Source organism: Pelodiscus sinensis, chromosome 1 (assembly GCF_052426305.1).
Source record: "Pelodiscus sinensis isolate ZL-2025 chromosome 1, ASM5242630v1, whole genome shotgun sequence".
Lineage (NCBI taxonomy): Eukaryota > Metazoa > Chordata > Testudines > Trionychidae > Pelodiscus > Pelodiscus sinensis.
In genome coordinates, this window is record NC_143052.1 from 191,975,477 (window position 1) to 192,000,791 (window position 25,315).

At 44.8% G+C, this 25,315-nt stretch overlaps 1 long non-coding RNA gene across 1 annotated transcript in view; it reads left to right on the plus strand.

The window, feature by feature from the left end:
- The window catches only part of LOC102450964 (uncharacterized), an 88,523-nt gene that overhangs the window by 55,842 nt on the left and 7,366 nt on the right, over window positions 1-25,315 (plus strand). The window contains exon 3 of the long non-coding RNA XR_016348039.1: window positions 15,652-15,685. This is a non-coding gene — a long non-coding RNA (uncharacterized LOC102450964). The remainder of the gene's footprint in view (window positions 1-15,651; window positions 15,686-25,315) is intronic.

Genomic DNA, 25,315 nt, shown 5'->3' on the forward strand with positions numbered 1-25,315 from the left:
TTGCAGACCCCTAAAAAGACAGAGTCATTGGACCTGCTCAGGTCCACATATTAGGGATGTAATACTGTACTTGGTTAACTGATTAACCAATTAACCAGGTGCTTACTGGTTAACATTGTTGGGTACACGCAAACCCCTGGCCCCTCCCTACAGCTCTGCATTTGAGAGCTGGTGTGCAAGCATGCTGGCTCAGTCCCAGCTCCTGGTGGGTTCAACAGCTATCCCTGGTGCAGTTCTGCAGCAAGGGTAGCTGTTGGACCCAGTACGAGCCAGGACCGAGCAAGCATGCTTGTGTGCCTGCTCTCAAGCTCCTTAAATGCAGAGCCATTTACCAGTTAATTGTGTATCTGACAAAAATGTTGTCGGCTACACAATTATGGAATTAAATGCTTCCTAACATTCCTACTGCAGACCACAGATTGACAGCCACTGTTCTGTGGTAAGTACATGATTTTGTAGACCCCTTCGCCCTACTCTGCAGACCCCAGGTGTCTGCGAATAACAGGTTGAAATCTGCTCTTCTAAATGCACGGGGCCAGATTCACTGGTGCATTTCAGCTGCTATACACTACTCCAGGGTAGTGCTATTGTGGCAGTGGCAGCGTCTGGAGCCCCAGATCCCTCAAATCACCGCCAGAGCACTGCATGGCACACCCTTGGCAGCTCTGAGTACTGGGTGGGGGCGGGGGCGTGTGTATGCCGTGGGCCAAGCAATGCTTAGAGCTGGCTGCCCTGGCTCTTCCCCTTCCATCAGAGGCCCTGCCCTTTCCTGGCACACAGAGCTCCCCTCACCCACACACCTCGTCTAGGGTCCCAGTGTGGTGGTCAGTTCCTCTGAGCAGCCAAACTATTCAGGTGAATCTTGGCTCATAAACAGAAGGGTTTGTTTATTGATTTAGAATGCATGCATGGGTGTTAGATATAATATGTAAACCTCCTGCATGCCTATTGGCTAGACCAGCTTAGGAGGGATGGGCTACTTTTATTTCGGAAAAAGATACGCAAACTGCGCTCTGCAATTTACATACCTTTTTCCAATTTTTTTTTGGAAGAGGCTTTTCCGAAATTTGGCCCATCCACACTGGGCCAAATTTTGGGAAAAAACCCTCTTTCGGAAAAGCCCTTATTCCTTATAACATGAGGAATACCTGGCTTCTGAAAGAGTGCGTCTGCTGTTCCACAAAAAATGTCAGAACAGCAGATGCGTTCCCTGGACATGGCCGAGTTTTTCCGGGATACTTTTGGTATCCCAGAAAAACTCCATAGTCTAGACAATAGCCATAGAGACTCCAACTTGTATTAAAGTACATTTGTATCTTAAAAACAGTTTTACCTGTGGAAAAGGGGGCTGCTGTACAGTTGTCTGGTAGTTGAATAGAAACAGCCACACTATTTCTCTAATTCTTTGGTGAAATCTGCTATATTTAAAAAGCCAGTATGAATTACAAAAAGTGTGTGTTTCTAATTCTTCAGTATCTACCTGAGGATACAGAATTTGGAAATAATGTTGTGAAATTTAGTGAGGATTGATTTGGACTTGTTGAAAGATCCTAGAAAAATCATTGTGGAATAGATCCACAAGAAAAAAAAATATTAGGGCCCCAGCTTTCCAAAAAAATGTCAATGGCGGTATTTGGAGTAGAGGAGGGCTTTATTTCAATAAAAAGGAAAGACTTCAGCGCTAGTATTTACTCTTTTAAACCAGTATTTTATAGCTCAGGAAATTGTAACTGAGGAAAAATGTTGTGAAGTATTTTGAATTGCAGTAAGGAAAAAAAAGGTATGGAGCGCTGACAGATTTATCATCATCACATAGTGTAAGTGGTCAAATTCATTGATTTTTAAAGAGAGATGAGGTCTCCAGAAAAGAAATGGTTGAAAATATTACAAGCTACACTTGTAAAATCAGTTAGAAGGGGAAATAGTTTCAGAGTACCTAACAAATATTTTTAAAATGGCAATGAAGCATTACATGACAAATTTGTTTGTGAAAGGTGAAGCTCTAAACTAAGAGACTGCTTCCTGCAAATTGAAGATTCTGTAGAATTAAAAATTAGTAGCATTTGCTGGAATTTTTAATCAATGAAATGAAATGTGTACTAAGTAGAAAAATCTGCTCAGCAGAGGTCTGATCAAAACCCAATTGTAGTGAATTTATTGGGGTTAAGATCAGCAAAGGGTAAAAGGGTACCAGATCAGGCACCAGAGTTACCTGCATGGCCCCGCAATATGCCAATATCTTTATGGCTGACCTTGAGTAACATTTCCCCAGCTCTAGCCTCCTAGTACCCTTACTTTAGTTATGCTACATTGATGACATTTTCATCATATGGACCCAAGGAAAGGATACCCTTAAAGAATTCCACAGAGATTTCAACAACTTCCACCCTACCATCAACCTTAGTCTGGACCAGTCCACTAAAAAGATTCACTTCCTTGACACTACAGCACAGGTTGAACCTCTCTAATCCACAACTCTTTCATTCAGAAACATCCATCGTCCAGAATGATTTTAGTTAGCTGGCTGCCCACTTTTCATGGGTGTGGCCAAGTTTCCAACGGTTCCATAAAGTTTGTTTACAGTCACCAGTCCTAGCTCTCAGTGTTCTGTGCTGTTATTTAGCTCTAAGTTACCCCTAAATGTCCTCGAACAGCCCAGTAAGCAGTGGAAATATTGGTAATACTGCTAGACAATATTGACCTCCCATCGTCCAGAAAATTCTCTCATTCTCAAAGCTGAAATACTCACCCGGGGAAGTGAATAAACAGACTGACAGAGCCAGACAAGTACCCAGGCATCAGCTTCTTCAAGACAGGTTGTAGGGAATAATTTCTGGACTCACTGGGTGCAGGTGAAAACAAGCAGAGGATTTATTGGTTCACAGAGCTGGTGAAGTATTCATTAGAGGTTAACCTGGTGAGCACTAACTTAATCAAAACATACATTAGATTATATAGGTATCAGATGGACGGAAGAGAAGTGATTTGATAGGTCTAGCAGCGGAAGTGAGATATGCGCATAAGCCAATGGTCTACAATAGTTATACAGTATCTCCGCCCATTGCCAATTAAACATATTATCGCTAATACAGATAGTTATTCCTAACAGGCTAAATAAGCCAACATAAACAAAGGCATATTGATGGTCATTTTGTCAGCTGGAAATATAATGCGTTTCCTGTGGGGGTAGTATTGCTTTGGCGCAATCTTTGGGATCCAAGCTTATTTTCTAGGAACAAAGCAGACAATGAAAAACAATCCCGCGCGGTTGTTTGGTTGTTTGGTACCGGCCTTATCAAAATGAGGCCATTTTGGAATGTGGTTTCCAGGGGAACCAGGGTCACAGTAGCTGTTGCACTGTATGTTTCTCAGGCTTGGACTAATACTGTCAGATCTGAGTTTGTCAGTTCTCAGCAAGATACCATGGACAGCCTCAATTTACCCCTCACAGGTCCAGCAAACAAAATAACAGAACACCACTGGTCATCACGTACAGCTCTCAGTTTAAACTCCTCCAGCGCATCATTGATAGTCTACAACCTATCCTGGAAAATGACCCCTCACTATACAGGCTTTGGGGAACAGGCCAATCCTTGCCTACAGACAACTGTCTAACCTGAAACAAATTTTTTCCAGAAACCACACATCACACCTCAAACATACTCACCCAGGATCCCAACCCTACAATAAGCCCCGGTGCCAACTTTGTCCACACATCTACACACAGGAACTAACCACATAAGTCACCACATCAGAGGCTTAGACAACTGCCTCTAATGTGATATATGCCATCAAGTCCCAGCAATGACCCTCTGCCATGTATATTGGTCAGACTGGACAGTCTCTACGACAAAGGATTAATAGACACAAATCCGATATTCGAACTGGTATCACAGAAATCTATTAGAGAACAGATTTACTTGTGGGGGCACTTATTAATGGATTTAAAGGTGGCTATTCTCTTTCAAAACAATTTCAGGAGTCAGCTAGAGAGGGAATCTGCGGAACTAGCTTTCATATGCAAATTTGATACTAGCTCGCAAGGTTTGAACAAAGATATGAACTGGATGGACCATCATATTCAACACCCAAATGACATCAAAAGCTAAGTATCATGCACTTACAGCCTACTCTATTAGCCTCATTTAGCGCACACACTTTAATTGACAGTTTTTTCCTTTTCCTTCTCCTCCCTTATGTCTACATTACAGTTTTTTTCAGAAAAACGGCCTTTTTTTCTGAAAATCTCTGGTTATGTCCACACTGCAATTGCGCTCTTTCAAGGGGCGGGGGGGGGGGGGGAAGGAAAGAACAGAGGGGTTTTTCTGACAGTGGTAAATCTCTTTCTGTGAGGAAGAAGCCTTTTTCTGAAAGAGCTCTTTCAGAAAAAGGTGTGTGTGGATGGGGAAGAGGGAGTTCTGTCGAAGAAAGAGGAAAAAGCACAGGTGCCCTGGTGGCCACTCTATCCATAGTAATCACATCTTAAATGTGAGATAGCGTCCTTTCAGTGTGGACACTATCTTTCAAAAAAGCAGATTGCTTCTTCGGTGCTCTTTTGCTGTGTGGACGCTCTCTTCAGAAGAATTTTTTTTGGAAGATCTCTTCCTGAAAAGCTTCTTCCAAAAGAAGCCTGCAGTCTAGACATAGTTCCCCCCTCTCTTTTTCTGCTTTATAATTCAACCTCTGTGCCTCTTGCTCCATATGTGTCATCTGAAGAAGTGGATTGTGCCCACAAAACTCATGATACCATTTATATATTTTTGTTAGTGTCTAAGGTGCTACTGGACCATTGATGTTTTTAAAGTTTTTATTCACTTTTCCAATATATTAAATAATTCCCTCTTCACTGTAGAAAGCCTAAATTGCTAGTGCAGGGAAATCTTTATCAGTACTATTTTGAATCCAGACAGCTGACATTTTCTTAATCCCTCTGATCTCCCCAAGGTTGTTGTCTGTTTTGACTTCTAGGTTTGTTGCTGGTTTTTGTCACTTTCTGGTAGGAATATTTACTATCGGCTATACCTTGTCATTTTCTCAATCTCTCTTTCTAAAGCAGGGTTGGCAACTTTCTAATCACACAAAACCAAGTACCTTTGCCTCTTTCCTTCCCCAAGGCCCAACTCGCTTGCTCCATCCTCTCTTGCTCTATCACTAGCTCCCCCCCCCCACTCTCACGCACTTTCACTGGGCAGAGCTAGGGGATTAGGATACAGGAGGAGGGATGAGGGCTCCAGTTGGAGGTGTTGGCTCTGGGGTAGGGCTGGAGATGAGGTGCTTGGGTTTGCTGGGGAGGACTCCAGGTTGGATCAGGGGGTTGTGGTGTGGAGGTGAGGGCTTTGGTTGGGGCCAGAAATGAGGGTTTCAGGGTGTGGGAGAAGGCTCCAGGCTGGGGCAGAGGGTTGGGGTGTGTGATGTGCAGGTTCTAGGAGGGAGTTTGCATGCAGGAGGGGACTCTAGACAGGAGTTTGGCAAGTCAGAGGGACTGTGGGGTCCCAGTGGTGCTTACTTTGGCTCCCAGGAAGCAACCACCAGGTGCCTGTGGCCCCTAGACATGGGGGATCCACATGCTGTCTCCTCCATGGAAGAGAGAGAAAAATTATTCTCTTTAACCTCTGAGGATAGAACAAGAAGCAATGGGCTTAAATTGCAGCAAGGGAAGTTTAGGTTGGACGTTAGGAAAAAGTTCCTAACTGTCAGGGTAGTCAAACACTGGAATAAGTTGACTAGAGAGGTTGTGGAATCTCCATCTCTGGAGATATTTAAGAGCAGGTTAGACAAACACTTGTTAGGGATGATCCAGAGGGTGCTCAGTCCTGAGGTGAGGGCAGGGGACTGGGGTCCCTTCCAGTTCTTGTGTTCTATGATTCTTTGGTGCCCTTACACCTGCAGACACCATTCCCACAGCTCCCATTGGTCATGGTTCCTGGTTATTGTAGGCTATGGAGCTGGCACCTGGAGTGGCATCAGTGCATGGAGCGTCCCTGTGCCTAGGGAGCACAGGCACCTGGAAGCTGTTTCTGGGAGCTGTTCGGAACTAGGGCAGGTAGGGACCCTGCCTGAGCCCTGGGCCCTACTGTGTCACTAACTGGAATTTTAATGGCTTGGTTGGCAGAAGTCGTCAGGGTCCCTTTTCTACAAGGCCTCCCAGTCGAAAACCAGACCTCTACCTACCCAGTTAGTAATCTACCTTTGTTTGCTGCTCATTCAACTAGTAAATATCTTGTTGCATTTCACCTTTGCAGGCTCCTATTCTTCATATTGGCTACGTCTAGACTGGCATGATATTCCACAAATGCTTTTAACGGAAAAGTTTTTCCATTAAAAGCATTTGCGGAAAAGAGCATCTAGATTGGCACGGACGCTTTTCCGCAAAAGCACTTTTTGCGGAAAAGCGTCCGTGCCAATCTAGACATGGTTTTGCGCAAGAAAGCCCCGATCGCCATTTTCGCGTTCAGGGCTTTTTGGTGCAAAACAATACTGCATTGTCTACACTGGCCCTCTTGCACAAAAGAATTTGCGCAAGAGGGTTTTTGCCTGAATGGGAGTAGCATAGTATTTCCGCAAGAACACTTATAATCTTACATGAGATCGTCAGTGTTCTTGCGGAAATTCAAGCGGCCAGTGTAGACAGCTGGCAAGTTTTTCCGCAAAAGCAGTTGCTTTTGCGGAAAAGCTTGCCAGTCTAGACTCAGCCATTAAGTCACACAGCCCAAAGCAGTGAAAAGTTAGAAAATGCCCAAATTAAGGTGATCTGTGCTACCTTAATTCTGCTCCTTTGTGCACATACATTTTGACACATTCTAATCACATGATCACGAACTATTTTTGCCCCATTTAGTAAATAAGATTGTTGGCAATCACTAAATGGGTAGCTTCAATTTCTTTCTAGCCTCATCATTCAGCGTTACAACATTCCATTCAAACTCTGAACTAAATTCTGAATTAGCACTTTCTTCATAGATTTTTTATGGCAGTTATCACCATAGTAACTGAGTATCTCACAAACATTAATTAATGTATCTTTACAACACCCCTGGGAGGGGGGTTTATTGTTATCTTCCTTCACAGAAGGGGAACTGAGACAGAGAGAGATTAAAGACAAAATTATAAAAAAGTGTCTAATAATCCTCAGTGCACCAACAGGAGACATCCTGGAATGGGTTTTCCAGAACATAATATGTTTAGAGCACTTTCTATACCCAAAGCACAGCTCCAATCAACTTCAGTTGCAGCTTTGCATGCTCAGTACTTTGGCAAATCTGTTCCCATGTGTCTAAAATTTGTTTACTTAATTTTGCAATTTAGAGGAATGTTTATTTGTTGTCACAAATTCATTTTTCAGAAGATTGACAAGGTAGTGATTTTCCTTCAAAACGTCATGGAGAATTAATGGCACCAATGCCATCAAATAATGAGAGTGGTACATGTCTGACGTTCCGTGCACATTGTTTTGTCCTTTCCTCAGAGGTTAAGAAGAACCATTTTTCTTCCTTCTTGTTGTAACAACCCAATGTATACCCTAAAATTTGACCAAACTAATCCAAAGTCTAGGCTGTTTGACGGTCAGATAAAACCCACTCTCATTTGTTATTCAGTGTAATTAAGTCTTCAGCTGGTACAAACTGGAATAGTTGCATTTGAGGTGAATGGAGGTAGACACCAACTGAGGGTACGTCTACGCTACAGAGCTTTTTTGGGAAAATGGACCTTGGTGCATTTTCTGTTTTTCTCTTCCTCTTCCTCTTCCTCGTGTTCTGTGTGGATATGATAGATTTGGTTTTATTTTAATGTCTTTCATACTTAAAAGTCCTTTAAGCTACTTTACAAAATAAGAAGTTAAATGCTAATAGTTTAGTGATTGAAAAAGGCAGTGGTCGTTATGCACTTGGAAATAAATTATAGATAGTTTTGGACTCATTCAGCACTCCGGCGCTCCTCTGGCAATTCAAAAGGGCCCGGGGTTCCAGGTGCTGTCAATGCAGCAGTAGCAGCAACTGCGGCAGAGAGCTTCAAGCAATGGCCTCTTTTCCCCATCCCTTGCTCCCCGTTGGCATGCCTGATGGTAGCAGGGGCAGTAGCAAGTAGCATGGGCTTGCTACACCAAAGACAAATGTGCTCGGATACTGTGGCACATAATTGATGCTGCTCTCTCACTCTGCTGCTCACCACTGCCTGCACCACTGGACCCGCACTAACTATTGTCTGTAGGGGTATGTCTACACTACCACCCTAGTTTGAACTAGGGTGGTTAATGTAGGCAACCGAAGTTGCAAATGAAGCCCGGGATTTGAATTTCCCGGGCTTCATTTGCATCTTGCCGGGCGCCGCCATTTTTAAATGTCCGCTAGTTCGGACTTCGTGCCCGCGGCTACACGCGGCACGGACTAGGTAGTTCGGATAAGGCTTCCTATTCCGAACTACTGGTACACCTCATTCCAACGGTAGTTTGGAATAGGTAGTTTGGAATAGGAAGCCTAATCCGAACTACGTAGTCCGTGCCGCGTGTAGCCGCGGGCACGAAGTCCGAACTAGCGGACATTTAAAAATGGCAGCGCCCGGCAAGATGCAAATGAAGCCCGGGAAATTCAAATCCCGGGCTTCATTTGCAACTTCGGTTGCCTACATTAACCACCCTAGTTCGAACTAGGGTGGTAGTGTAGACATACCCTAGTAGACTAACTCAATGAGAGCTAATACCAGTATGTCTACTGGAAATGAGGATCACATCTATAGCTCTAAGTGTTGACATAGCCTTGTAGGTCTCCTCAAACATTGTATACATGCTGTTTCTAAAATTAGCAAATTGAATTCAACATATTTATGTCCATAAAAGGATTAGTTGTTTGTGTCCATTCTAATTCAGAAACGTGCCCATTTCATAATGGTACAATTCTTCTCAAATTAGGCTTTGAATATGTATACAGGTGGTAGAAAATCAGATTCATTCACCGGAAATTTTAAAAGTTTGAAGTTGTGTCTGTTTCACAAGGCATGAAATATACCCAGTTACGTGGGATTTTTTTTACGTTTCCATGACATTTTTATCATTTGTTAAAACATTTGTCCAAATAGTGTTCAAGATCACTACTGAACACACCTTGGCTGCATCTAGACTGGCATGATTTTGCGCAAAAACTTTTAACGGAGAAGTTTTTCCGTTAAAAGTATTTGCGCAAAAGCGCATCTAGATCGGTCCCGGAGTTATCGTTACAACTATGTGCTTTTGCACAAAAGCGCGTCTACATTCGCGAGACACTTTGGCGCAAAAGCAGAAGCCCGGAACCATTTTGAAGAGGGCAAAAGGGCACCAGCCCTTTTCGGGGGTTGGGGGCTGGAGCTTCTTTGAGACACGTGCTTAAAGGGATCTCCCCGGACAACCGTTTTTCTCCTGCTGCGTGCTATAGGATCTCTTGCAGTTTTTGTGGTTGCCTTCTGCCTTTTTGGACACCACTGCCTTTTTTCCTTTTAGTGCCTTTGCCTGTTTTTTTTTCATCTGCCTTGTTTTTTGTGCCATGTGCCTGCTCTGGCCCCTTCTGGCCATTTTGGAGTGCCTGCAGCTGGTGTTCCAGGCTACTGCCCTCCTCTTCCAGGACCTGGAAGTGCAAATTGCTCTGGACACCCTCACCAGGGAGGCCATGGCATTCCTGTGCCATCCACACCCAGCTTGGAGAGGCCACTGTGGAGACTGGACACCAGTACGGACTGGTGGGACCGGCTGGTCCCGGGCCAATGGGGCGACCAGCAATGGCTCCTGAACTTTCGCATGCAAAAGCGGATGTTCCTGGAGCTTTGTGCCTGGCTCACCCTTGCACTCCGGCTGACTCACTCTGACTTATGTGATGTGTGCCCCTGTGTTTCTCTGCACCCTTTTGCAGGTCGTTCATGCCATCAATGACGTCCTGCTCCCGAGAGTCATCCGCCTGCATGACGTGGACGCTATGGTAGCCGGCTTCGCTGCCCTCGGGTTCCCCAACTGCAGGGGAGCCCTGGATGCAACCCACATCCCCATCCGTGCCCCGGAGCATCGAGCGGCCCATTTTATGAACGTTTATGCGAGCTGGTCCAGCAGGGCACACGACTCCTGAATCCTACGCAACTCTGGCCTGTTTTGCAGGCTGGAGGCGGGCACTTAGTTCCCACAGCGGGAGTTTACTGTCGGGGACGTGCCTATGCCCATCTATGTCGTGGGGCACATGGCCTACCCCCTGCTGCCATGGCTAATGCGGCTCTACATGAGGTGGCCAGACCAGAACTGGGCCCGGTTCAACAACCGCCTCAACCAGGCCCACAACCAAGTAGAGTGCGCCTTCGGCTGCTTGAAAGCCCAGTTCCGTTGTTTGCTCACCCATCTCGAGATGGGTGAGCGGAATGTCCCGGAGGTAGTGGCTGCGTGCTGCGTGCTCCACAATCTTGTGGAGCGGAGGGGGGAGGCCTTCCTCCCGGCATGGATGGCAGGTGAGGGCCAGGCCTACGAACAGCCTTGCACAGCTGCCATCCACCAGGTGCACCAGGAGGGGGTGCGCATCCGGGAGGCCCTGACGGACATGTTCTCCCAGGCCCCATAATAGGGTTGCCTCGGTCTCCCTTTACAAATCTCTCCCAATTCTCCTTCCCCCTCCCCTCCCCTTACTTCCCAATAAACAACAAACACAGTTTTTTTTAACAAAAACTTGTAACTTTTTATTTACAATGCGGAGAGGGGAGATCTAGGATGGGAGGAGGAGGAGACCTTTAACTGGGAAGGGGAGGAGCTACTCCTGCGAGAGGTGGCCTCTGCAACTGCTTCTGTGGGGGCGGACCTGCACATGGGGGGCAGGCTGCATTGGGGCAGGCAGCATGGAGAGGTAGGAAGGAGGGGCAGGACCAGGGGCAGGAGGGGCGATTGCAGGAGGGGGCAGGGGCAGTGCTAGGGGAGGGATGGCGGGGGCATGGGGCAAGGCCATGCCATAGTGGATGGCATGGCCAATGTGTGCAGTGAGGATGGCTACTGAATCCATCATGCGGACGCACTGGGCCTGGAAGGAGCTCCAGGCCTCTTGGAGCTACTGCAGGTCCACCTCCACGTGCTGAGTGATGGCTGCCTCGATGCGCTCGACAGCCTGCATGTGGTGCCGAAGGAGCTGGTCCCGGTGGCGGACCAGCCGCCTTGGTGGTTGGGCGGCTGGGGGTGCTGCTGCTGCCGCTGCCGCTGCCACAGGGCTGGAGGGTCACCGGCTTGCTTGTGCTTTGTCCTGCTGCAGGGAACAGAAGAAAGGATGGGTAAGTCAGGAAGCTCAGCCACTGTCCCCACACCTCATGCCCTCCACCCCTGAGCCCAGGTGACACCACAGTAGTGTGGCTTGGGCCCACTCGGTTACTCCTCTCCCCCCCGTGTTGTATGTTTGCATACACCCCCGGAGTAGGGTCCTCCTCCATGTATTGTAACCACCAGTCTGTATCCTGGCCCCTTGGAGGGTGGGAGGGTGCTTGTGTTGTGTTAACCTGTGGAACTCCCTGCTGGTGGAGGCTGTGAGGCTTTGGGCTAATCAATGGTGTTTGACAGGGAGTGAGATGAATCCCCACACCATGCCTGGGAGCACATCTGGCAGACGTGGTCTGGGCTCTCAGATCCTCATCACGTGAGATGTCTCCTGGACGGAACCAAGGGGGTGACTGGGAAGTGTCCCATCCTCGCAGCAAAACTCAGGTGGCCCTAGGACCAGCCTGAGTGCTTCCCCTCTCCCCCTCCCTCTAGCCCTCACACATGTAGCCCAGGGACATGTGTGGCCGCAGTGGGGACTTCTCTCAGGGGACCAGCCAAGGCACCGGGAGCAGGCAAGGGGCTCAGTGGGGGCCACGCTCATGGGCTGTGACACTGCGGTTTTACCAGGAGCAGCTGGCTGTGCCTCACAGCCAGGCATGGGACAGTGTGCCATTCTGTGTGCTGCACTCTTGCGGAGGTGCGGGCTCTGGCCTGAGTCCCTGGGGCCCTGGCTGGTTCCAGCTGGCATCCACCCTTTCCCCCGGTCCTGCTGGATGTGTGTGAGCAACATGGTAACAGGCGTGCTCTGGAGCTGCCTGCTGCGGCCACATGGTTGCACATGCTGCATACTGCCTAATGCCACACAGCCCGTGCAGCTCACATGGCCTGAGTGACTTGCTCCCCCTCTCCCCTCTCCGGGCGCCTGGCTCCCCCCCGCCCTCGTGAGTGAAAAGTGCAACACTCACCGGTGGATCCTTCCCCAGCCTCCGAGGACGCATGGGAGACGTCGGGGCTGCTGGAGGGGGCCTGCAGGGTGGCAGTGCTGGCCTCGTCCTCCGACCCACTGCGGGTGTCTCCTTCCCCCGCCTTGGTGGTCCTGGTGATGGGGGGACGAACGCTGGTGTCCACAGGGACGTCCGGTCCCTGCAGTGCTGGTTGGTCCAAGATGCGGTAGAGCTGTCGGTAGCGGGGGCAGATGTCGGCTCCTGCCTGCTGGCCCGCACATAGCCCAGGCGCAGCTCTTTTACTTTTGCCCGGACTTGCGCCAGGGTCTGGGCTGGATGACCCTGGTGTGCGAGCACCTGGGCCATGCGGGCAAAAATGTCCTCATTGTGGCGACGGGAGCAGGTGTCATGCAGGGCCTCCTCCTCCTGCCACAGGTCCAGCAGTGCCTCCAGCTCCCCCGAGGACCAGGATGGGGCCCTTCTTTTTCGGCCCCTTGGGGCCTCCTGTGCTGAGGGTGCAGGTGGTTGCTTTCCACCTTGAGCTGCCATCCTGCTCTGGGTGGCGTTGGGGACGGCAGGGACCTTGTGGCAGAGCTCTGGCCAGAGGTCCCAGAAGGGCTTCTGCCTTGTGCGCTTAGCAGGCTGCGTCTGCCTTTAAGGGGTCTCGGGTTACCAGGAAGTCCGGGAGCTGCTTGCAGCTACGGAGCCTACAAACGGCCACAAGGGCTTTTTTCCGTTTAACCTGCTTTTGCAGAAAAGATCTTAGCTGCCTGTCTACACCGGCCCTCTTGTGCAAAAACATTTGTGCAAGTGGGCTTTTTCCTGAACGGGAGTGTCAGAGTATTTGCTCAAGAAGCACTGATTTCGTACAGTAGAACGTCAGTGCTCTTGCGCAAATGCTCGCGGCCAGTGTAGACAGGCGGCAAGTTTTTGTGCAAAAGCAGTTGCTTTTGCGCAAAATCTTACCAGTCTAGACGCACCCCTTATGTTTACCAAAACCTATGTTTTTGTTTCATACCTGAACACAATTGTAATAAATATTTTAGTTATAAAACATTGATAAAATGAGGCAGAAATATTAGCGTAAAATGAACTTTTTGAAAATTATATTTTTTTCACTAAAATTTATTTTTTTAATGAAAGCCTTTTGTGGTCAGAAAAACTGTATTTAAACAAATGACGAGCTCTGGTTGTGTATTATACACTCATGCACCAATGTACTACTTATTGTAAATAATGTGGTAAGTCTTGCAATTTGCAAATTGCTACTGATAATTGTGTCTCTGGTCCTGCACACACTTAGCATCATCACTAATTTACGGTCTGTGAGTAGTTTCATTAAAGTCAATGGGGCTACTCATGTGCCTAAATTTATTCATGTGTTTGTACGCTTAATGTTTTCTTCTAGTTAACTTCAGTATTTGCAGTATTCAAGGTATTTTATTGAGTAAGTATAGTGAAGTAGAAAGATAAAATGCATATATTGAAATAATCTTATTTATTAATTTGGTAAGATTTTAATAGTCACCTCAGTAGTGTTTTCTGGTGTTATATTTTTTTATGTTGAGATAATGTTTCCTGTTTCTGCAATATATTTCACAACCCCTGATACTTCCATTTTACTAGTTCAGTTTGCTGTCTTGTGTCATGTGACAAAAGTAATGCATGTTCTGATCAGGCTCTGACTACAGAGTTATTGTTAGATAAATCCAGTGATTTTCTTCGTCTGATTATTGCAGTTAAGCTGAGTTTATGACAGACTGTTTGACATATTAGGCATAATGAAGAGGCTAATAAACGGTATTATTGTAATCCATGTGGAAGATTACTCAAACCTTGGGAAAGAGGAAAAGAGTGTTAATTATAGAAAAAAGACTGTATTCTGAAAGTGCTGGAGGGTCAATTTTAAGGATGTTTATCTTCAATGCTTTATGAAAAAATCAAAAGAACCACACACACTCATCTAACCAAATATGCATATATTTATCAAAGATGAGCAGTTGCTAAATTGGTATCCCAAATATTTTCAAAAGCATGAAGAGGAAGGATCCACATGTTTTAGACTTGTGCCATCACTAGGAGCATTGTGACAGATGGAATCTGTCACACCCTACCCCAGGAGCGGGCAATATTTTTGACGGGGGGTCACTGCAAGGTTTTGGAAAGTGTTCGAGGGCCGCATTCTTCCAGGATATTAATGGAGGTATTCCGCGGTCTGGGATGAAGATTGGGTACAGAAGGGAACTTGGGGGAAGGGACTGGGGTGCAGGATTTTGGGATGTGACATAGGGTAGGAGCGGATTTGTGATCTGGGGCAGGGGATTGGGGTGTTAGATCTGGAAGGGGGTATGGGTGCAGGAGGGGGCAGAGAGTTGGGGAAGAGAGGCAGTGGGGTGCCAGAGGCAGGCTTCGGCTGGGAGGTGCTTACCAGCAGAAACTGAGGCAGACTGTCTGCTGCGGGCTGCTCATTGCTCTGTGTGGCTCTGCTCTGGGCATGAGAGGAAGGATGAGGGGATCAAGGAAGAAGGGAGAAGGCTTCCTACGCTGCCCCGGCTCCCAGCAACAATTCTCAGCTCCTATTGGCCAGAAACTGAGAGATTGGCCAATGGAAGCTAAAACATTTTTTTTGGAAGGTGGGATCAGCATGAGAAGTCTCCCTCCTCCCTCCCCAGCCATCCAGAACGGAGAACAGCTGGCTTTTTAAAGTGTAGGCTGTTCTCTGCCTGAGGATTCCTGCAAGGCGGCTGCAGGCCAATCCAGTGTTTAGTGGGCTGGATCTGGCCTGCTGGCAGCCTCTTGTCCATCCCATCCTACCCCAGTTGTGACATCTGTTATTTTGCTAAAAACTGTGCAATGGAGCGATGCTTGTATGGTTACTGCTCATGGTGTCTTTGGTAAAGTTCGATCCAGACAGGGATGTGTCTAGTCAGTTAGCAGCTGCCCATTCCACAGGTCACCTTGAAGATGGCATCTACAAGGAATGCACCAACATGCTTCCCTTGCTAGTCAATCACACACTGACCCAAACACGGAAAATTCCACAGGTGGCCTATTACTCTGAAAAAGGGCCTCAGTACTTTTGTCAATGTGATGTATTTGAGATGGATACTGTCCTGTGCTCACTACAGGGAGAGGAGCTGCAGAATCATTCATCATCATTGTGCCTTGCCAGGCTGACCAAATGAAAAACTGATGGTGAGGATGCCCTGGGATGGAGATGGCCAGTTTTGTGCGGCAACTAGCCAAAGAAAATAAAAGGGTCAGGCAACAGACCTTACAGATATTTAAACTTAATTCAATAAGGTCTCTTCAGGAAATTGCCATTTCTGTCACAAACATGTATAAATTAAATTTGGAAGTACATATCTGGTATACTCCTTTATCTCCTTTAACTCACTATCAAGATAAATGAGATGTTGTGAGTTAGGTTTACAACTTTAATGACAATGTTTTTCTGTTTTCTAGTTTTCTCTTCTTCCTCAAGCTTTTCCCATCACAGGTAAGCTGAAGTGATTTTTTTCCTTTTCTGAGCTCAGCTTAAATCAAATGAGTCTGTAAACAGTTTCCAATTTTCTACTGATCATTGCTACTTTATAGCTGTGTAATAAAGAAATTCCTCTGAGGTATAAATGAACATAATCTCCTACAGAACTCTAAATTCTCCTTAACGTCGTTTATTCTCCTTTGCCACAACTGGATTTCCTCTCTGCCCTAAAATAGTCCAGGCCTTTAAGAATCTTAAATGTTTTTTAAATGTTCTTCCTTTTAAAGATCTTGTAATAATTGTCTTTTTTTTTGATAGGGTGGCTGATTCTCTTCTTACTTTAGGGTTCAGCTTTATTTTAATTATCCTTTCTATAGCCCCACATAGATTATGATGATGGCTATATATATATATCGACTCCCCCCATCATTTAGCATCTTAATACTCAAATAGATCTATATCAGTATTTCTGTAACAGAAAGATTGACCGATCTACGAATATATAACTTGTAAGTTAGCTTTTATTAAGTGTTGTTTAAGTTTTGTTTTGCTTTGTGTTAGAAATGTCTGGTTTACTTCAAGCTTGGGAACAGCTTCATCATATTGTCCTTGCATTTAAAAATCCAACCCCAAAGTAATCCTTCTAAATAATGTTTTCCTTGCATTTCCTATTGACACTGTATCTTGGAAACAGCATCATGACTCTGCATATAGTTCAGTAGTAATCTACAAATGGAATGTATTTTTGAGCCATATGGTTATGTCTTACCGTAAAAGCACACAGAGGCTCCAGGTACATCTACACTGCATGAGTACCATAATTTAACGAATATACCCCACACCCGAATATACCCCGCACCCAAATATACCCCGTGTTTTTTTCTATTTGAGTAAAAAAAATCTTGTATACCCCACACACGAATATAACACACGGGGTATACAAAACTTTTCTGTGCCGGGGGTATATTTACTGGGGGTATATTTATGGTGTGTGTGGGGGAGATAAGCCACTCACCACCCCAGGTTTCAGTGCAGCCTCCAGCCTCCGGGCAGGGAAGTGCTCACCGCCTGGTTCCTACGCAGCTGCAGGAAGGGGCGGGGGAGAAGGACCCACCAGCCTCCAGGCGGGGGAGCACTCATCGCCTGGTTCCTGCACAGCTGCAGGAAGGGGAAGGGGGATGAGCACTCCCCTGCCCCTTCCTGCGGCTGCACAGTAATCGGGGAGTGAGCGCTCCCCTGCCCGGAGGCTGGAGGCTGGCGGCTGCGCAGCCACAGGAAGAGGCGACAGAGAGCTCACCACCTGCTGAGTAAAAAAAAATTCTGTATACCCTGCACCCAAGTATACCCCGTGGGGGGAAGGGGAGGGGAGGGAGTGCGGGGTTTGTAAAAACTAATATAACCTCCGGGTTATATTCACTAAATTACAGTATTTCGAGATACCAGAGGTATCCTAAAATAGCTACCTCGTGTCTACACAAGCCTCACATTATTTCAAAATATTTTTTTAAATAATGGGTGCGCTGTTTTGCCATCCCGGTAAACCTTGTTGCACGAGAGATAAGGGATGGCTTGAAATAACACATTATTTTGAAATTTGGTGCTGTGTAGATGCGCCAAATTTCAAAATGAGCTATTTCAAAATAGATTTGAGATAAGATACGCATTTTGTGTAGCTCAAATTGCTATCTTTTTTTGAATTTAGGGTGCTGTGTAGACATAGCCTATGTCTATATTGCAACGCTATTTTGGGATACTAGAATACTGCAAAATAGCTATCCCACGTCTTCACAGCAAGCCCGTTATTTCAGGCTCTCTATTCCAATGTCCATGTAAACCTCATTCTACAAGGAGTAAGGGATGTTTTGAAATAGCAATTTATTTTGAAATTTGGCACCGTGTAGACAATGCCAACTGCTGAAATAAGCTATGTTGATATAGCATAGAAATAAGATACGCAATTTGTGTAGCTCAAATTGCATATTTTATTTTGATTTATACTGCTGTGTAGATACACCCAGAGAGAACATATTCAAAAAAGATGCACAAGGAAAGAGGCAAGAAGGAGACAAAACATATAATCTCATTGAATGTGCTTGCAACCGATTTGTATTGAAGATGGTTAGCATGGCTAAAAACTATAGAAAACTCCACATGCCTTTGGTACCAAGATGGTATGTAGAAGATGGGTGGAGAATGCAAGTCATTTACAAGAAACTTGCAGGTCAGAGAAAATGGGATATGAAATGTTGAGGACAGAACTGTTTCTTGTATGTTTGAGAACTGGCCAAACCTGTAAGCTCTTTGGAAAGAAAGTGCAAACCCGGTGAATGAACATTATTGCTGCTCACGCTAGCAATAATGTGCAGTGCTAGCTGAACATGTGTAGGGCTGGCCCATAACATTTTGGCACCTGAGGCGGGGGGCTCAAATGATGTCCCCATTCCACTTCGCTGCACCAGCAGCAGACACAATTTTCTACACCCTGGATCCTAGAAAATTGTCTGGCATCTGAGGTGGCTGCTTCAGTTCGCCTCATGGTAAGGCCAGCCCTGCACATGTGTTGAGTGGTGGGGAAATAATGCTGAACTTCTCTCCCTACCCTCACTTTTTTCCTTTCAACTTTAGTAAGGATTTTGAGCCTGATCTACTGGAAATCAATGGACTTTGGATCATACCCTTCTGGGGGAACTGTTTGGATAACTTACATCTTTGTACGGCAATATGTCACTGAGCTAGTATTTTTTATTTGGCATCATGCTTTTGTCACAGCTTTTGCTTTTCTACCTTGCTCAACACGGTATACCTCATGGAAGAATATGGGGCATTTTGAGTGTAATAAGACTGAATCCATACTCAGGAGTGAAGATGTAGAAGGTTTATATTAGAAAAAGTCTTATGAGTTAATTTGCTTTTATATACTGTAGCCTTTTATAATAAGCTTTGGAATGGGACTGAAAGGCTCATCTAAAATCTATTAGAATTGACTGGCTTTTCTGCAGTGTCATGTGTTTTTATACTGACTGGGATGAAGGCCAAAGCACTCCTTTGAGCCTTTTCTCCTTCCCTCTGACAGGCAAATATATATTACAATGTATATGTTTTATGTATAAAGTGACTTACTGAAACCCACAAAGGTGTATTGGTGAGATAAAAAATTTCTTTCAGCTGACTTTGTATTAAGCATTGTTTTTTAGTTGAAGTTTGTGTGTGTCTGTGTGAGAGAGAAGGACAGTAGGACAGAGAGAAGAGGGGCAAATGAGATATCTTTGACTACATTCAAACTCTTTGCTTACTTCTTTCAAAAGAGGCCTGATCCTGGTTCCTCTGAGGTAAATGGCAAAACTCCAAATAAACTAGGCTATGTCTAGACAGCAGGCTTCTTTCGGAAGAAGTTTTTCTGGAAGAGATCTTCCAAAAAAAATTCTTCCACACGAGTGTCTACACAGCAAAAGCGCATCGAAAAAGCGATCTGCTTTTTTGAAAGATAGTGTCCACACTGAATGGATGCTATCTTGCATTTAAGCTCTGATTACTGTGGACAGTATGGCCACCAGGGCACCTGTGCTTTTTCCTCTTTCCTCTTTTTTCGAAAGAACTCTCTCTTCCCCGTCCACACACACCTTTTTCTGAAGGAGCTCTTTTGGAAAAAGGCTTCTTCCTCGTAGAAAGAGGTTTATCAATGTCGGAAAAACCCCTCTGTTCTTTCTCCCTTCCCACCCCCCGAAGAACGCAAATGCAGTGTGGATGTAATTGAAGTTTTTTTCAGAGAAACAGCCGTTTTTCTAAAAAACTCTGCATTGTAGACATACCCTCAGTGGGGACAAGTCCTGAATGACCATCATTCCTTTTTCTGTAGCTCTGGAATAAATTTGCTTTAAACATAAATATGCTTGAAATTTATATAGGAACAATAAAAACTTAATGACATTCAGATCTCCCAGAGAAAAAGGAAATGCAAAAACAACAACAAAAAAAGGAAAATCAAAAGAGAGGCAATAAATATTGATACTATATGAATATAATCCAATACAAAAGCTATGGAAAGACAAAGTTAAGGCTGAGAACACACATATGTATCCGCTTCCCTCCAGTTCTCTGAATTCCTCATTTCTTGCATCTCCCTATGTTCCCTGCTTTCAACCCACCTGAACTTATCACTCCTGTACCACACATTTCCCTCCACATGTGATAGTTTCCTTGTCCTCTTCCACCTCACATCCTTCTATATATGCACACCAGTTTGCCCTTCCTACCATTACTAGCACAAGCTAGTGCATAAAAATATTCCCCTTTAGAGAAATGCACAAAGGACCCGCTGTTTCAAAATTGCCATTGCTTCCTATTGTTTCCTGTGAAAATGAAGCCAGCAGCCATCTTTGCTAAGTTCAGTCTCCTGTCTCCACCCCACTGAGAGGAATGGAGGCATGCAGCCATTTTGAAAGAGTAGAATCTAATATATAAAGGAGAATGTTTGTAAGTTTGTGCACTAGTAACTTGGACACTATAAGAGCTACCACAACCAAACTTTGCATGGGATAACCTTTCCTCCAGGAGAAGGTTTTAAGATACTTTTGGACCTGATCGGGCCCGAGCTCAAGCTGTAAAAATCAAAAAGTAACCCACCGTGCTGCGCAGCAGGGGCCGCACCACACACCCTTGGTCCTGTGCCCACTGCATGCGGCCCCCAGCACCATCCGGGACTTGCCCCCTCCCGCCCTCAAGGTTACATTAGCAACCCTTCCCCCCCCACCGACATGCAGTGCCCTGACCCCCACACGCACAATGGCTCGGGCACCTGCCCACCCCTCCACGGCACCTGCAGCCCCGGGCACAATCTGGGGCGCTTCTCCTGCATGTAACCTCCCTTTCACCCGGGGTTGCACCCTCCCCCCCAGGGATGACACGGACCTATATTTTAATACCTATAGAAATCAGTGCAACTTTTCTACCATTCAAAAAAAGATAATGGACTACTGTTTTTCTACATTTTATTCCTCCGGTTTTCCGAGCAACGCTGGGTAACTCCAGCTAGTTCTCTATAGTGTGGCAGTTATGAACAGGGTTGGCCCACAACATTTTGGCATTTGAGGTGGGGAGCTCAAGTGACACCCCCATACCCCCTCACTTGGGTCAAAACTTTGAAAGGTCTCAATTCTCTGAGTCCTAGTGGCGCCCCACCACAGTCTGGCACCTGAGGCAGCCGCCTCAGTTCATCTCATGGTAAGGCCAGCCCTGGAAAAATCTTTAAATGTAGCTGGTGCATAAGATTTCAATGTGTATTAGCTATAAAAGAGGTTTGAATCATCTACATTATTTCATTATCAAGATATTTAGGAGAAAAAAACCCAGGATGATATTGAGTGCTAGATTTCATTGTATAGTTAGCTCTAACTAATGAATCAATGAACTTTTAAATTATTGAAAAATCCATGTTGTACTGAAAGAATAAGTGCTTTAATTTTGGGGAGGATACACAACAAATTGTTTGAATCCCTGCTGAAAGTGCAAAGCTTAACTATGGGAAGCATACGTATTACTTCCATAGTTATCATTGTCATCATCATCATATTTAGATTACCATGACACCTTTGAACCTCAGGACCCTACTGTACTGTGCATTGTATAAACACAGAACTAAAAGACTTTTTCTATCCTGCTAAATATGTCAGAAGCAATGAGTAAGTCTGTTTGAGAGCATACCATTAATTAAAAAGAAACATAAAGTGCTAAACAGAAAAATCAAAAGAAACATTACAAAGTCCAAGAAGGAACTCTCAGAATTCCAAAAAGGGGACCAGAAATCTGGAAAGATGTTTACCTCTAGCAATGTTTTGAAAAATAAACCATGATTGGGTGCTGAGGTCACTTAGAATATGAACTATTTAGAAAATATAATTATATGTCTACAGGTCTGCAAATATTTGTTCTTTTATATGCACATGATGCTTTAGGCTTAATATATTGGCATTGTTTCCCTTTTATTAAGCTATTTAAGTAACTGTGAATGTCCAGTTGATGTACTTTGTGATTTAAGCATATTGCAACAATGTCTCTTGGCTTGTCTGGAACATTTTTGTGGTTTTTTTTCTTGTATTCATTTGCATAATTGTTGATTTTTTGCCACGCAAGAGTTATAAAGCTGTTTCTTTTCTTCATTTTATTTTCTATTAGGTGCTGTTTGGGTTGAAGAAACTCCTAATTATGTGTTTTATTAGCTAATTTGTATACCCGTTTAACCTCATTGAGTCTGCAATGGGTTTTTTAATTTCAAGAGCATTTTCAATGTTCTGTCAGTACTTACAGAGCTTTATCAGAAGGTACCTTAACACACAGATGTTAACAACACATGTGCACTGACAGGAGATTTTCCTTTTATTTTTAGATAGTTTGAATAGTGCCATATAATTAATGTCTTAGGTGCAAGTAAAGCACCTATAGATGTGCCACTCCAAGTGTATCTATAATAAAATTCACTAATGTATTCAAGTGTAGGGAACATATCTGTTTCTGGGAGGTAATTTACATACACTGATTCTCTCTCTCTTCTCTTTTTATTTCTCTTTCCTCTATGGAAAAAAACCCCATTTACTATCGATTTTCAGGTATTTCTTCATACAGAAAAATACAGACTATGAGATTGACACAAAGTTATATGACTTCATATCACTAAAAACAGCACGGAATATTATTGTTGTTTGATATTTCCCATTATGAGATTCTGTTTTCATTTGTTTATAACTTTATTAAATTTTAACGGTTGGGCTGATTTTTCACAGGCCTGGAAACTGGCCACATTTGGGCAGATTTTCACAGGGATGGCAAAAGGCACGAACATGATGCAAAGGACACCCTCAGATCGGCTCAAATGTGGCCAATGGATGGGGCCTGTGAAAAAGCACATGCTCAGCAGAGACTTAGATTTTAACAGCTAATTGTTCAAAGATTCCATACACACTGAGTGGGCAGGCACCATTCCATGGCTGAACAGAACTGCAACTGCAATTATATATTTGGGCTTCTGTAGTCTGCAGCTACAAACACAAAGAGCAATGCCTTAATTGGTAACTGGAGAATTTTTGTAATTGGAAGTCCCATCTCTTTCTTAAGCTCCCACTTAATCCTAGTCCTCTCTGGTAACCATAGAGTATCAGGAACTTCGTCACATCTCCCTCTCTGTACAATAAAAGTGCTATATTTAGATTATAAACACACACATCTCACAATGAACTTCACACTCCTTAAAACTCTGTTTTCTTATCAATTAAATTTAAATAGTCTTGATCAGCATTATAAAGGTCAAGTTTTTGAGAGTGGATGATCAATCTTCAAAACTGTGTTCTCTCTTTCCTTAACTATTTACCACCTCCTTGCTCCCGGGATATCCAAAATCAAAATTCTGTGCAAATGCCAGAAATGTTTCAGGTGCAAACTGAGTTCCGTTATCTAATATGATGATGTCAGGAACTCCACCTCTAGGAAATACTATCTTTAGTGTCTGGATAGCTATGCTGATGAAGTCTGTGTAAGTATAAGCAAACAAATATCACTGGAGAATTAATTGACTATAATGATTATATGTGTCCTTTCTAGAAAATCAGATATTAATATCTGCATTGCCAAGATCTATCAAGTAGCTCTGTGGAGGGTAATGATTCTGGCTCCTTTATTTCTGGTTACATGTTTTGCAGCTTACTATGAAAATTTGAATTGCCAACTCAGATTGGGTTGATTGCTATGCTTGTGCGCTGCACTTGTTGATACATTGTTGACCTTCACGGAGTTTGAAGATCATCTCTTTCTGAAACACTGTAGGGATAAGAAAGTGCCATCCTTTTGGAAGCAGGCCACTAGCTATGTCAGGGGTGGGGAATGTTTTTCCTGTCAGGGCCAATGACCCCAGGAAAAAAAATTAGGCTACATCTAGACTGCAGGCTTCTTTCAGAAAAAGGCTTCTTCCTTGTAGAAAGAGGTTTACCAATGTTGAAAAAACCCCTCTGTTCTTTCGATTTTTTTTTTCAAAAGAACACGATTGCAGTGTGGATGTAAGTGAAGTTTTTTCAGAAAAATGACTGTTTTTCTGAAAAAAAACTCTGTGATTTAGACATAGCCTCAGTCATGGACAACACATAGCCTGGTGGGGGTACAGAAACTTGGGGCTTCCCTGGGCTCCAGCATGGGGCAAAAATGAGGAGTTTAAGATGCAGGATGGGACTCCAGGCTTGTACTTAGGGGTTTGGAGTGCAGAAGTGGGCTCAGGCTAGGGAGTTGGGGTATAGGAGGCAGTGCAGGCTCTAGGAGGGAGTTTGGGGATCATGAGGGGGCTCAGGGATGGGGCACTGGGATGGGTGTAGGAGGGTGTTTGGTCTCCTGGTTTGGGACAGGGGATGAGGGCATTGGCTGCAGGATGGGGCTTAGGGCTGGGGCGGAGGGTTGGGTTGTAGGAAGCTACCTCAGGATGCTCCCAGTTGGAGGCACAGTCAGGCTAAGGCAGGCTCTCTGTCTGTCCTGGCTTCATGTCACTTCATGTTTTGGTATGTCTCTGTGGCTCCTGGGGGAGGCAGGTGGCTCTGTGTGCTGTCCAGGCCTGCAGGCACTACCCTAGCAGCTCCCATTGGCTGCAGTTCCCAGTTAATGGGAGCTGTGGGGGCAGCATATGGAGCTTCCCCAATCACAGTGAGACAGAATTTGCAGCTCCAGTCCAGCAGAGGGTTTTAAGGCTCAGGGCATCCTGTTTGCAGCATAATGACTTGCTGTGGGACGCATGAAATTAAGCACGGGGTTACTCCAATAGTAATTCTATTGGAAGATAACACCTTCGACCCTACATTCTTTGACATAGGTGAGTAAGTTTCTGGTGAGTCTCTTCCTTTAGTTGCTCATCTCTAATGTGCTCATGTTGGCTGGCAGAGGCTGAAATTGCTGCCAGGAGAAGGTCAGTATAGACTTTGACATCTTTCTGTAAAGTCTTTTCTCCTTCCATTGGTGGCTGCTTTAATCAGGGCATGTGCTGCTATGCATGTTTTCCCCAGTATGTGTTCAGTGTTGAAAGAGAATCACACCAATTGTAGGCTCAATCTTTGAATCCTACGTGGAAGGTCAATAAGTAGGTGTGAATCCAATAATTCACATCTAAGGGCCTGTGGTCTGTTTCAGTGTTAAAATCCAAGCCAAACAAATATGCACAGACACAAATGACTGCTAGAGCTTCCTTTTCTACCTAAGCATATGTGGCTCACTTTTTGTGAGGCTTCTTGATATGAATGCAACAGATTTCTGGTGTCCTTTTGGTTGCTTTTGTGTGAACACTGCTCCTAAACCATTTGAGGCAGTGTCTGCTGCTGAGTATTTTGTCAAAACAGATAGAGGTGTCAGTAGATCTCTTAGCTAATTAAGTGGTTTTTGTTGTGTGTCCTCCTCCCCAGATCCACAGGTTGTGACCATGAAGAGGTTTTCTTAAAGATTTTGGTAGATAAGCTAAATTTGGTAAGATTTTTCCAAAATGATTTGTCATGCCTGTAAGGAATTTCCTTACAGCAGAAACATTTTGGGGGTCAGGTAAGGCAAATCGTACTTTCAGTTTGTGTGAATCTGGCCACATTCCCTGTATGCTAATTTTGTGTCATACAAATTTTATCTGCTTCTTTC